The sequence below is a fragment of the Ochotona princeps genome, chromosome 1, assembly GCF_030435755.1.
Source record: "Ochotona princeps isolate mOchPri1 chromosome 1, mOchPri1.hap1, whole genome shotgun sequence".
NCBI classification, from domain to species: Eukaryota; Metazoa; Chordata; class Mammalia; order Lagomorpha; family Ochotonidae; genus Ochotona; species Ochotona princeps.
Genome location: NC_080832.1, coordinates 75649763 through 75662603, shown reverse-complemented (window position 1 = coordinate 75662603; position 12841 = coordinate 75649763). Strand labels below are relative to the sequence as shown.

Below are 12841 nucleotides of genomic sequence, written 5' to 3'. Positions count from 1 at the left end.
ATAGATACATATTTATTCATTCTCTATAAACTAACCTTAGAAAGCTACCTGGGGAGCTATTCTTCCAAAATGAGAAAGTAAAACAAGAATTTATAGGATTCAGAAACAGGGAATTCAATGCAAATCAGTGTTGGAAATCAATTCTGCAAATGACAAAAAGTATCCCAAGAATGACAGCTATGCAGCAAGCAGGAGAGAAACACACTGAAATTGAAAAATTCCAGAAATTTCCACTATGAAATTCTCAAGAAAGAAAAACTGATGGCATAGATGGTGTGTTCAAATATATCAAATGGATATTTCAGAAATTGGCAAAAAGCTTGGGTGCAAACTGATGATGAATATGGTTTTTTTTTTAAAGATTTATTCATTTTATTACAGCCAGATATACACAGAGGAGGAGAGACAGAGAGGAAGCTCTTCCGTCCGATGATTCACTCCCCAAGTGAGCCGCAATGGGCCGAAGCGCGCCGATCCAAAGCCAGGAACCCTGAACCTCTTCCAGGTCTCCCATGCGAGTGCAGTGTCCCAATGCATTGGGCCATCCTCAACTGCTTTCCCAGGCCACAAGCAGGGAGCTGGATGGGAAGTGGAGCTGCCGGGATTAGAACCAGCGCCCACTTGGGATCCCGGCGCGTTCAAGGCAAGGACTTTAGCCACGAGGCCATGCCACCGGGCCCAATGCTGTATATGTTTTGCTGCAGGTTGGTACAGCCTCTGTGGAAATCAGTATGGAGAACACTCAAACTGAAAATCTGCATACCATACCATCCAGCAATAGCACTCCTAGGAATATATCCAAAACACCTCTTACACCAGAAACCAACATGCACCCCTATGTTCATAGCAGCACAATCAACAATTGCAAAAACTTGGAAGCAACGGAAATGCCCATCAACAGAAGACTGGATAAGAAAGTTATGGTTCATTTACTCCATGAAATACTACTCAGCTATTTAAAAAAACGAAATGCTGGGCCCGGCGGCATGGCCTAGCAGCTAAAGTCCTCGCCTTGAACACCCTGGGATCCTATATGGGCGCTGGTTCTAATCCTGGCAGCTCCACTTCCCATCCAGCTCCCTGCTTGTGGCCTGGGAAAGCAGTCGAGGACGGCCCAAAGCTTTGGGACCCTGCACCCACATGGGAGACCCGGAAGTGGCTCCTGGCTTCAGATCAGCTCAGCTCTGGCCGTTACAGCCACTTGGGGAGTGAATCATCGGACGTAAGATCTTCCTCTCTGTGTCTGCTCCTGTCTGTGTATCTGACCTTCCAAAAAATAAATAAATAAATAAATAAAATAAATCTTAAAAAAAAAAAACTACGTATGTTTGTCAGCACTATGAGAGTGGGAGATCGCTTAGAGAGTGATAAGGCACCAAGTTTTCCCCATTATGGATTATCAATAGATAATCTCCTCACCCAACCCTCAGGGTAAAAAAAAAAACAAAAGCAAGCAAGAGGCAAAAGTGACAATAAAATACATTGCTTAAAAGGCCTTTTATGATCCAGCATGGCTGCTCAATGCTAAGTCCCTGCATTGTATGCCCAGGGATTCCACATAGGCCCTGGTTAATGTCTGGCAGCTCCACCTCCCATCCAACTTCTTGCTTGTGAGCTGGGAAAGCAGTCAAGGATGGCCCAAAGCCTTGGGACCCTGTACCTACACAGGAGATCCCAACCCACACGGAAGACCCAGAAGAAGCTCCTTACTCCTGGCTTCGGATCAGCTCAGCTCTATCCATTGTGGCCACTTGGGCAGTGAACCAGGGATGGAAGATCTTGCTCTCTGTATCTCCTTCTCTCTATCTTTCCAATAAAAATAAATATTTAATAAAATAAAAAGACCTGTGAAATTACTTTTGAATCATGAAACAGCAACAAGTTAGATGGATGCAGACAAAATTGCTAAAATAAATTTTTTAGAGATTCACACCTATCTAACAGAGATGACAAGCAAATTGGCAATAAGCCATCAACACATTACCTAAAGGAATACCAAATTACATCTCTTTCAAATTTTCAAGAAAAAATAATTTTCAAATGTGTCTTGTGCAACTTTCAAAATACCAAATATTGTAAGAATAATATATATTTTCAGCTCTGTCTTGATTCTGAAAATTGATGTTCATGCATTTCATACGAAAGTTACTTCCCTAAGGAAAAACTTCAGGGAAACAAAAGAGGAAGGCCAGAACAGAAATGACATACTTGCAACCATGGCAACTGAACATTACCTAAAAAAAGAGAGCACTGAACATGCAGTATAGTCACTTCCAACTAGTTGGATTTCATCAACAGTATTGTCTTTTTGTTGCAGTGAAAACAAAATTTAATTTTGAGAATAAAGAATATTTTAATATTATACGTGTTATTTTTACTTGGGTTTAAAGTTTTGGACTCCATTTACAGATAAACCAGGGAATGAATGCTGATCTATAAAGGTTATTATATTATGAATCTTACAGATTTTGTGAAAAATAAGAATAGAACATTTGTCAAAAGCAGAAATGGAAGGGGTTGGAGCTGAGGTACCATATATACAGTGTACTACATTTCTTGCCTTTCATAGTTAAGAATAGAAGATTATTATCCAAATTGTGAATCACAAATAATTAATTAGAAGTGTTTTGTTTAAACTGGTAAAGGAAAGTGCCATAAACAGTTAAAAACGGTACAAGAGTTCTCTTTGGGAAGTGGAATTAAGAGTATGGAGGTGGGGCAGGCCTTATGGTGTCAGGCATTAAGCCACCTGCATTCCTGGCAACCCACATGAGCACCTGTTCAGATGCCAGCTGCTCCACCTCCTCTCCAGCTCCCTGTTGAAGAGCCTGGAAAGTCAACAGAATATGGCCAAAATGCTTGGGCTGCTGGACACAAGTGGGAAATTCACAGAAGTCTAGACTCCTGGCTGGACCTGAAGCCATTTGTGAAGTAAATGAATCGACAGAAGATGCTCTTTGCTTCTCTCTCGGTCATCCTGTCTTTCAAGTAAAGATGTTTTTTTTTTTCCCAAAGGTATGGAAGAACAACAATTTCGTTTTTCTTTTACATTTTTATTCTAGTTTAATACACTTATACATTGCATAGATAAAGAGTTAACTTTTTTATTTAAAGGTTTATTCAGGGAGCGAGAGGGATCTTCCATCTATGGGACCACTCCTGAGACTGCTGCAACAGCCAGCACTGAGCCAGGGCAAAGTCAGGAACGAGGAATGTCGTTCAGTCTCCAACATGAGGAGCAGAGCCTAAACATTTATGCTGTTTTTCAGTGCTTTCCTCAGGCAATTAACAAAGAGTGGCATCAGAAGTGGAACAGCCAGGACATGAAGCTGTACTGATATGGAATGCTAGCCTCAGAAGTGGTGGTTTTACTTGCTATGCCACAACCATCAGCTCAAGATTTAATTTTTATGTAACACTAAAGAACACACCAATATAAAATTAATGGGAATCCTCCCAAGAGGAATTTGTTTATACATTTCCAATAAATTGTAATGTGCTCACGCATTGGAGTCTTGTGAAGATACTGGGAAATATCAAGGGGTCTCAAGGCCTTTGTGGCAGACAACTTACCATACAATGTCAGTGTAAATGTTTCTAATTCAACCAATCACTTCTTCAATCAATATTACTAACTAAATATTCTCTGCTTTGCACTGTGCAAAGTGCTGGGTATGCAACAGAAAATAACTTTTCAGGGGAGCTTACAATCCATTGAGGAAAATAACCTTAGAAATAAGTATACCACTATGTTAGGAATTCTGTACACAGGCTGGGTCTTTAAAAATGGAATCCTGAGTTGCAGACAAAAACCCTGCAACAGTATCATATTTGTGTTGAAATATAAATATAAAATAAGTATTTTGGATCTAGAATTTTATATATATATTAAACTGATAAGAACAGATACTACACTTGATCTTAGCCAAAAGGCCGAGGAGAAATGAATTTTGTATATATATAAATTTTGTATATATATAAACAAACAAGAGGACTGGGAAGACAGATACCAATAGGTTGGAATCTGGAGTAACAAATGGAGAAAGAGAAAGTGGCTCACTGTTTTACTTTCTACGTACGTTTTAAACAAGTACTAATTTTTGCAGTTTTCTTAATTTAAAAATTAAAAGTTCTTGTTATGGATAGAATTGTTAGCATTGCATTGCTATAAAAATAAATAAATGATGCTATTTTAAATTATGATCAATTTAATTAATAAATATACTAGCAAGCACCTAAGCAAAGGGGCTTTCATAAAATAATTATTTACGCTTATTTGAAAGGCAGATAGACAGAGAGAAAAAGGTTTATAGAAAGATCTTCCGGGGCCCGGCGGTGTGGCCTAGCGCTAAAGTCCTCGCCTTGAATGCACCGGGATCCCATGTGGGCGCCAGTTCTAATCCCAGCAGCTCCACTTCCCATCCAGCGCCCTGCTTATGGCCTGGGAAAGCAGTCGAGGATGGCCCAAGGCTTTGGGACCCTGCACCCGTGTGGGAGACCTGAAGAGGTTCCTGGTTCCCGGCATCGGATCGGTGCAACATTGGCCATTGTGGTCACTTGGGGAGTGAATCATGGGACGGAAGATCTTCCTGTCTGTCTCTCCTCCTCTCTGTATATCTGACTGTAATAAAATAAGTAAATCTTTTAAAAAAAAAAAAAGAAAGAAAGATCCTCCATCTGCTGGTTCACTCGCTAGATAGCCACACTGGCCAGAACTGAGCCAATCTAAAGATAGAAGCCAGAAGCTTCTTCCAGGTCTCCCACGTGGGTACAGGATCCCAGGGATAAGCCATTCTCCACTGCTTTTCCAGGCCAGAACCAGGGAACTGGATGGGAAGTACTACAGACCTGCGCCTATATGGGGTGCCGGCATTTGAAGGTGAAAGATTAGCCTGTTGAGCCATGGCATCAGCCCCACAAAAGGATTTACTAAAATGTTAGAGTATGGCCCTGAGTTACCTGACCATTTTTTCTTATTTCTTAATCATAAGCCTCCTGTACTTAATTCTGATTTCTGAATGGGAAAATTCCACATTTTTTTAGTCTAACAACTCAGTTCACTTTGACCAAAGTTTTGATGTAATTCAATGTTGGCACACCCTTCTTTAAAAAAAAAAAAAGCTTTTAATTATTTATTTGAAATGCAGAGTTAGAAAGGGAGAGACATCCATTGGTTCACTCCCTATGTGGCCACAATGACCCATGTTGAGCCTGACTGAAGTCACAAAACAGAAGCTTCTGCTGGGTCTGTTATGCGGTCGCAGGATCCCAGACACCTGGGCCATCTTCCAATATTTTCCCAAGCGCATTACCAAGGAGCCGATTCAGAAGTGAAACAGGGAGGACAGGATTCATGCGTTCAAATGGTATCCCAGTGTCTCCGCGATAAAAAGATGAATAAGAAAGGGCACTGGGTCCCATGAAATTCACTAGAGCTTTCGGAGTCTATATGCAAATATTTCATCATCTTTGAGAGCCACGGAAATCTTTTATAAACAGGTCTTTAGCATCTTCCTACTTCTATATGATCATCAGATTATTTTACAAGTTAACCCATCAATCTTTTGGTTAATAGAGTTTTAAAATGTGGCGCTATAGGCATAAAACATTATGTTGATAGCGTGCTCTTTTCTGGTAAGTGATGTCACCAGCCAATTAAAGCATGCCTCGAGTCTGGCTGCAACCCTGCTTGTGTTTATATATATATATGATACAGCCTTCACTGGATTTACAGATGGATGCAGCAATGCTGTGTGGGTAGAATACTGGTTCAGCCTCCCAAAGCCTCATTTGCATTGATTTGAATTCAGCTGCAAAACTGTACAAAGTAACTATGAGCAGGTTTTTCCTATTCATACATCATTCACCCCAGTGTCTGTACCTTTTAAATGGCATCCCCCAGTACAATTGATTAGTTTATGCTATGTCTACCTTCTCTTATCTGAAAGATGAGTTTTGTAAGGCCACGGTGCTGTCTTACTCTTTTTAATTTCCCCAATAGTAATAAAATGGGAATAAATTTGTGATTAAAGTGATTACGGAGTGAAGCAAAATCAGTAAGTTTATCTAGTGGATCATCTATCCTAGAGGCATGAATTGAAGTATTTCTTGTTTTCTGTACATATTCAGGTGTATTTCCCAAGCCATTGAATCTTGAAGTCAATTCTTGAAGACCACCTAAGAGAATCTGGCCTTAATAACAGCAGCAATGCATACTCATTCCTTTCCATGTCCCAGATCAAATATAAATTTTGTGTTTACATACTGTATTATTTTCTTTTCAGAATAATCCTCTAGGCAACTATAATCTATCACCTCTACAAACATGAAAGAATCAAGGCCAGGAAGTTCTGTGTCCCATATCAAGAAAAAGCAAACAGAACACAAGATTTGAACCCATACCTTTCCATCTTTAGGACAGATGCTATACTGCCCTATACTACACGTGGAGGTGCCTGGACTAATGCAGAAAATAGTGACAAAGTGTATAAATTTTTGCAAACTGGTAGGACAGACCAGCATAGTTTAGTAAGCTTAGCTGTGACTGGAATTTCAATCTTTGGGTTAGGTAGAAACTAGAACCAATAGGATGGAATTCCATTTTCTTAATAACAATAATGTTCTTGAAATTTGTTCTGCTATGTTTCTAGGGATGAATTTAGTCATTTATTTATGTCATGGAAATAATAAGTATGCGCAATAAATAACTGACAATATTTAAACTCATGATTTTTGCATGTGACTATACCATAATTTTTACAATTATTGATGAAACTAATCATTGAAGATTTTTAGAATTCCTTTTTTTTAATCTCAGTGATTCGCTCACTCATATTTTTCTTCTGCCAAACAGTTTTCAACAAAACTTCTTACCTAACTTCCCATGAAAGTTTTTGGCTTTGGTTTGGTTTGGTTTGGTTTTGAAGGGCAGATTCACAGAGAGAAAAGCGAGAAAGACAGATGTGCCACACTGTTTCACACCCCAGATGGCTGCAACAGCCAGAGTTGAGCCAATCCAAAGCCAGGAACCAGCAGCTTCTCCCAGGACTCCCAAGTGGATGTAGGGGCCCAAGAATTTGCACTACCCTCCTCTGCTTCCCCAGGCATGTTAGAGGGGAGCTACACTGGAAGTGGAGCAGCTGGGACATGAACCAGTGTCCATATAGAACGTTGGTGTCATAGGTGGAGTTTAACCTACTACTCCATGGTACAGCCCCATGGAAGTATTTTAAAGCACTGGAGGCTGAAAAGATTCAGTGTCCACCTGGTTTTTGCGGCTCTCGACTGTGTGACACTGAATATGTTACTTATGCTCCCCAAGCTTCACATAGCCACAAGTCAAGCAGCAATAAGATGTCCTAACTTGACAAATTCCTTAAGAAGAGAGAATGCACACAAAGCCCTTCCTAAAGACTTCATATGAGTCAACTCACTTAATAAACCATAACACGACCTAAAATGGTATTACTTAGGGCAAAAACATGTTCTACCATTCTCTGTTGCATTTCAATCTAAATATTTTTTGTATTTTTTTACTTCTTTTTATTATTATTATCATTTTATGATACAGTTGCATTGGTCTTGGGATTCCCACCCCCCCACTGAGTTTCCATATATTATTACTACAGTATAATTCTTCAATCTAAGTATTTTTTAATTATTTTATTTTATTATGATACAGTTCCATGGGTCCTGAAATTTCCCTTACCCCCTCCTCAAGTCTCCAATCCCTTACCAATTTCTCCTGTATCATTGTAATTCTATAGTCCTCCATAAACAGTTTGAAGTCATCATTTTTGCTATTAAAATGAATCCTGACACTGTAGGTATGGAAAATGGCAAAGAGTCCAGCATCCTATTGTCAAGATATAGTTAACAGTTTCATTGGGAGTCCCTCTTTGATTTGCAAACAGAGATGCATACTGCATTGAATCTTCACTGGATATTATAGTCTCTATTACAGTTACTATACATCTCCTTAATGAAAAGCCATAAAACAAAATCAATAGGAAAAAATTTACAACTATACATCCCCTTAAATGAAAAGCTACAACACAATATCAAAACCAGGAAGAAAAAAAAAACAAATTAACAACACCATGAAGTTAAATAACATGCTACTGAATGACTAATGTGTCACTGAAGAAATGAAAATCTAAAATCTTTTTTAAATAAACAATGCTACTGTGTGACCTATGAGTCAGTGAGGAAATTTATAAGAAAAAAAAATTTTTAAATGAATGAAAATAAAAACAAAATACCAAAACCACTGAGGTGTAGCAAAAAAAAGAATTAAAAAGGATTATTGATTTTGTATATTGCATGAGAGTTCCCTTATATCAGAGAGAACATATGATCTGTCCTGTAGGGATTGATTTATTTCACTGGGCATAATGGTTTCTAGTTGGGACCATTTGGTTGCAAATGGTTAAATATTATTTTTAACAGCTGAATAGTATTCCATGGAGTAGAGGTACCACAGTTTCTTTATCTACTCTTTGGATGGGCATCTGGGTTGTTTCCATGTCATTTCATTGTAGATTGTGCTGCTGTAAATATAAGATTATAGATTCCTTTCTCATATGCATATTTCATTTCCTTTGGTTATATTCCCAGAAGTGAGATAGCTGGGTCATAGTGCAGGTTTATTTGCAGGTCTCTTAGCACTCTCCGTACTTATTTCCATGAATATTTCTTTAAAAATTAAATAATATTCTAGTGTCTATGTGTTGTATTTTTATTTTTTTTTCCACTTTTAAAAATACCTAACTTGGGCCAGGCACCATGGCCTAGCAGCTAAAGTCCTCACCTTGAATGCACCGGGATCCCATATGGGCGCCAGTTCTAATCCCAGCAGCTCTACTTCCCATCCAGCTCCCTGCTTATGGCCTGGGAAAGCGATCGAGGACGGCCCAAAGCCTTAGGACCCTGCACCCGCGTGGGAGACCTGGAAGAAGTTCCTGGCTCCTGGCTTGGGATCGGCATAGCACTGGCCGTTGCGGCTCACTTGGGGAGTGAATCATTGGACAGAAGATCTCCCTCACTGTCTTTCCTCCTCTCTGTATATATGACTTTGCAATAAAAATAAATAAATCTTTAAAAAATAAAATAAAAATATCTAACTTTTGGCTTCTATATTTTGGGGGGTACTGTACAATATTTCAACATACACATATAGTGTAGACTTAATAAATGAGATAAACAGTATTTCCATTGTGTTTTATTCTCTTCATGTTTGGAGCCTACCGACTTCTCTTTCAGGTTTTGAACAGCATGTAATACATTGTTATGACCTATAGGCATCCCATTGCTCGCTAGAACAGCAGAACTTAATCCTTCCATCTATTTCCATACCTTTTACCCAAAATCCATCTGTTCCCTCATCCTCCATTCTTTGAAACCTATAGAGGTCACTCACTCTTTTAGGTTTAGATGACTTTTTTAACTTCCACAGGAGAGACACATGTAGTATTTGTGTTTCTGTGTCTGATTTATTTCACTTAATGATCTACAACTTTATTGCAAATGTCACAATGTCATTCTTCCGCATGGCTGAATAATACTTGTTCTTTATCCATTCATCTGTTGATGGATACTTGGATTGATTACATAGTTGGTTATTGTAAATAGTACCACAGTAAACAGGGTCCAGCAGGTATCTCCTGTATGCTGATTTTATTTTGTTTGGATATATGCACAGAAGTGGGATGGCAGGTCCTACGTGGATCTATGTTTAGTTTTTGGGAGAAACCACCTCACTGTTCTCCACACTGGCTGTATTGATTTGCATCCTTACCAACAGTGTGCATGGGAGACCTTTTCTACACATCCTTGCCAGTATTACCTAAGTCCTGTCTTTTCCCAAAAAGTCACTCTAACTGAAGTGAGATGACATTTTGTTGTGGTTTTGACCTGAATTTCCCTGACAGTGATATTGAGCATTTTAAAATGTTTTTGTTGGTCATTTATATTTCTTCTTCTGAGAAATGTCTATTCCAGTCCTTTGCCCATTTCTTATCTGGGTTGTGTGGTTTTTGTTTCTTTTAACATTTTTGTAGTGCTAGAAGGTTTAAAAACATCATTGTAGTTTCTCGGTATTTATGCAAATGAGTCAAAACTTGTCTTGGCACAAAAATTTGAACAGAAATGTTTTTACCAGCTTTACTTCTAATTGCCAAAACTTGGAAGCAGCCTATATACTCTCCAACAGGTGAAAGGATAAACAGACTGTGGTCTAGCCATAACATGGAATATCATCCAGTGATTTAAAAAAACATGAAATGAGCTATCAACAGCATAAAGAAAACCAAAATGCTTTCAGCTAAGTGCAAGGAGCCAGTTTGAAAAGACTACATATTTCATGATTCCAACTGTATAACATTCTACAAAAGGCAGAAGTTTTAAGGCAAGAGAGAAAGAGGAATAGATATAAAACCAAGGATGTTGAAGACACCAGATCTACTCAGTGATCCACTCAGTGAATCCACCTCAGTGGATTCAGTGAATTCACCTCAGTGAATCTACTCAGCGAATCCACCTAATTACACATTGGTCCAAACTTGTAAATGCTCAACTCAAATAGCAATACCTAATGCAAGCCAAGACCTTCAGACTGAATCAATGAACAGCGCATAGCTAAAATGACAGGACTAAATTACCACCCATTCACATTAACCCTAAATGTAAATTGATTAAACTCATGAACCAGACATCACAGGTAAGTAGACTGGATTGAAAAACCAAAAACCAAATATTTGTTGCCCACAGGAGATATATCTCACCAACAAACATCAGCAAAAACTATACCTCATATATTTTGATGTCTTTTAGTTCTATCTCTTCAAATCACTTTCTTTCTCATTAAATTCTTCACTGATTCATAGATCATAAAGCAGCATCATTTTCTTCAAAAAGGTTCTTGATTTTCCTTTTCATTTCCTCAGTAACACATTAGTCATTCAGTAGCATGTTATTTAACTTCATGGCACTGTAAATTTCTATTATTCTTCTTGTTGATTTTGTGTTGTGGCTTTTCACTTAAGGGGATGTATGCTAACTGTGTAATGTAGACTATCATATGCAGATGTGAAGATACAATGCAGTATGCATCTCTATTTCCAAATCAAAGAGGGACTCCCAATGAAACTGTTAACTATATCTTGGCAATAGGATGCTGGACTCTCTGCTATTTTCCATGCCTACAATGATGGACATATGACTATCTATGAAGAGCTATACTATAGTAATAATATAGGGGAACTCAGTGGAGGGAAGGGGTTTGGGTAGGGTCCTAATTAATTAATTAAAGTCCTTGGAAAGCAGAAAGAAAGAAAGAAAAAAGAAACAAAGGAAGAAAGAAACTGCAGTACATCTATTCTGTGGAATACTACTCAGCCATTAAAAAGAGTAAAATTTAACCATTTGCAACAAAATAGTCCCAACTGAAGCCTATTATGTTTAGTGAAATAAGCCAATTTCAAAAGAACAAATATCATATGTTTTCTGTAAGGCAACCTTCATGCAAAATGCAAAACAAATCAATATATAGGTAAACATGTATATGCATATATTCTCATAGATGAACTGCACAATGAACTGCATACCGGAAATTAAAGATATGTTATAGTATGTATCTCTACTGAATAAAAGAAGCACTCCCAATGAAACCGTTAAGAATACTTTGACAATAGACTAGTCCACCATTGTCTTTACCTACAATGCCATGATACATAGCAGAATGTTAAACTTGTCACTGTTGCTCAAGGACTAGAGTTTTAAATTGTATGGGAGGAAACAGTGGGTGGGAATGCAGGGGTTGAAAGGAGAATCCCTGTGCATGTGGAACAGTATCATTTTTTTAAGTTAAAAAAAGGTAAATAATATATAAATAAGTTTGTAAACGACTTCATAAGGAAAAAATTAGACACAGTTTTAATAGTTGTGAACAGTGTCCCTTGTGTTCCCTGTGACCATAAGGCACATTATAGCTCTGCCACAGCATTTAGCAAAGGGCACTGGGTGAAGGTTCCTGATGCCAGCCCCAGTGCTCCCTCCCTCCTGATCACACACACACTAGCACCCCCATGTCACACCATCCTCATGGTCTACACAGCCACCCTTCACTACAAGAATTAGACGAGATTCTAATGCAGTGGAAAATGTTAGTATTTCTATAAGAAATAATTACTCATTTCAAAAACTTACCTTTTCTTTGAAGACAACTGAGCTTACAGAAATAATGGAGAACTCACAAAACAGTGTCTCCTCACCAAATCACAGCAGTGCAAAGCATTGATGTTCTGGCAAACCACAGAAGAAGAGTTAACTAAGTCACGTGATACTCATTTGATAAATGTGATGGTTCATCACCTCACCAGAGCTAGCTGTAGCTGTAATCTCCTTAGAAAATAGCAGCTGAAAGCCATATTTAAAGCAAGGTGTTAGATTTGGCAGAGGGAAATAGAAGAGAAATAAAATCCACTATACCTGGGGTGAAATGAGAAAACAGAAGAGTGTGGAAAATGAACAGATTTACCTAACTCCTATAGAAACTAAGAAAATGGAGGCAGAAGACAGGAACAGAGGGAGAGGGGGAGGGGGTATCCCTGCAACTCAATATGGTTCATCTGAACTTCCCCAGAAGCTGAGAAATCATGGATCCTGAGTCCAGCAAGAAACAGCAAATGAAAGGAACAAATGACATGGAAATTAAATTAAGTGATCATTTGAATCTTTCAAGGGGTAGAGCCTGATGAAGACTTCAGTGCAATTCACAGCTGTTCTCTAAAGTGGAGAGACGGCGAAGCGAGGCTTCCATGGAAATTATTTCTGTAAAAGAATT

The 12841-nt window shown here is 38.5% G+C and overlaps 1 non-coding gene across 1 annotated transcript; it reads right to left on the bottom strand.

The window, feature by feature from the left end:
• Nucleotides 1–3753: 3753 nt before the first annotated feature.
• On the bottom strand, nucleotides 3754–3945 carry LOC118758309 (U2 spliceosomal RNA). The gene has a single exon (XR_004995636.2). It is a non-coding gene; the product is annotated as a U2 spliceosomal RNA (small nuclear RNA).
• Nucleotides 3946–12841: the final 8896 nt, after the last annotated feature.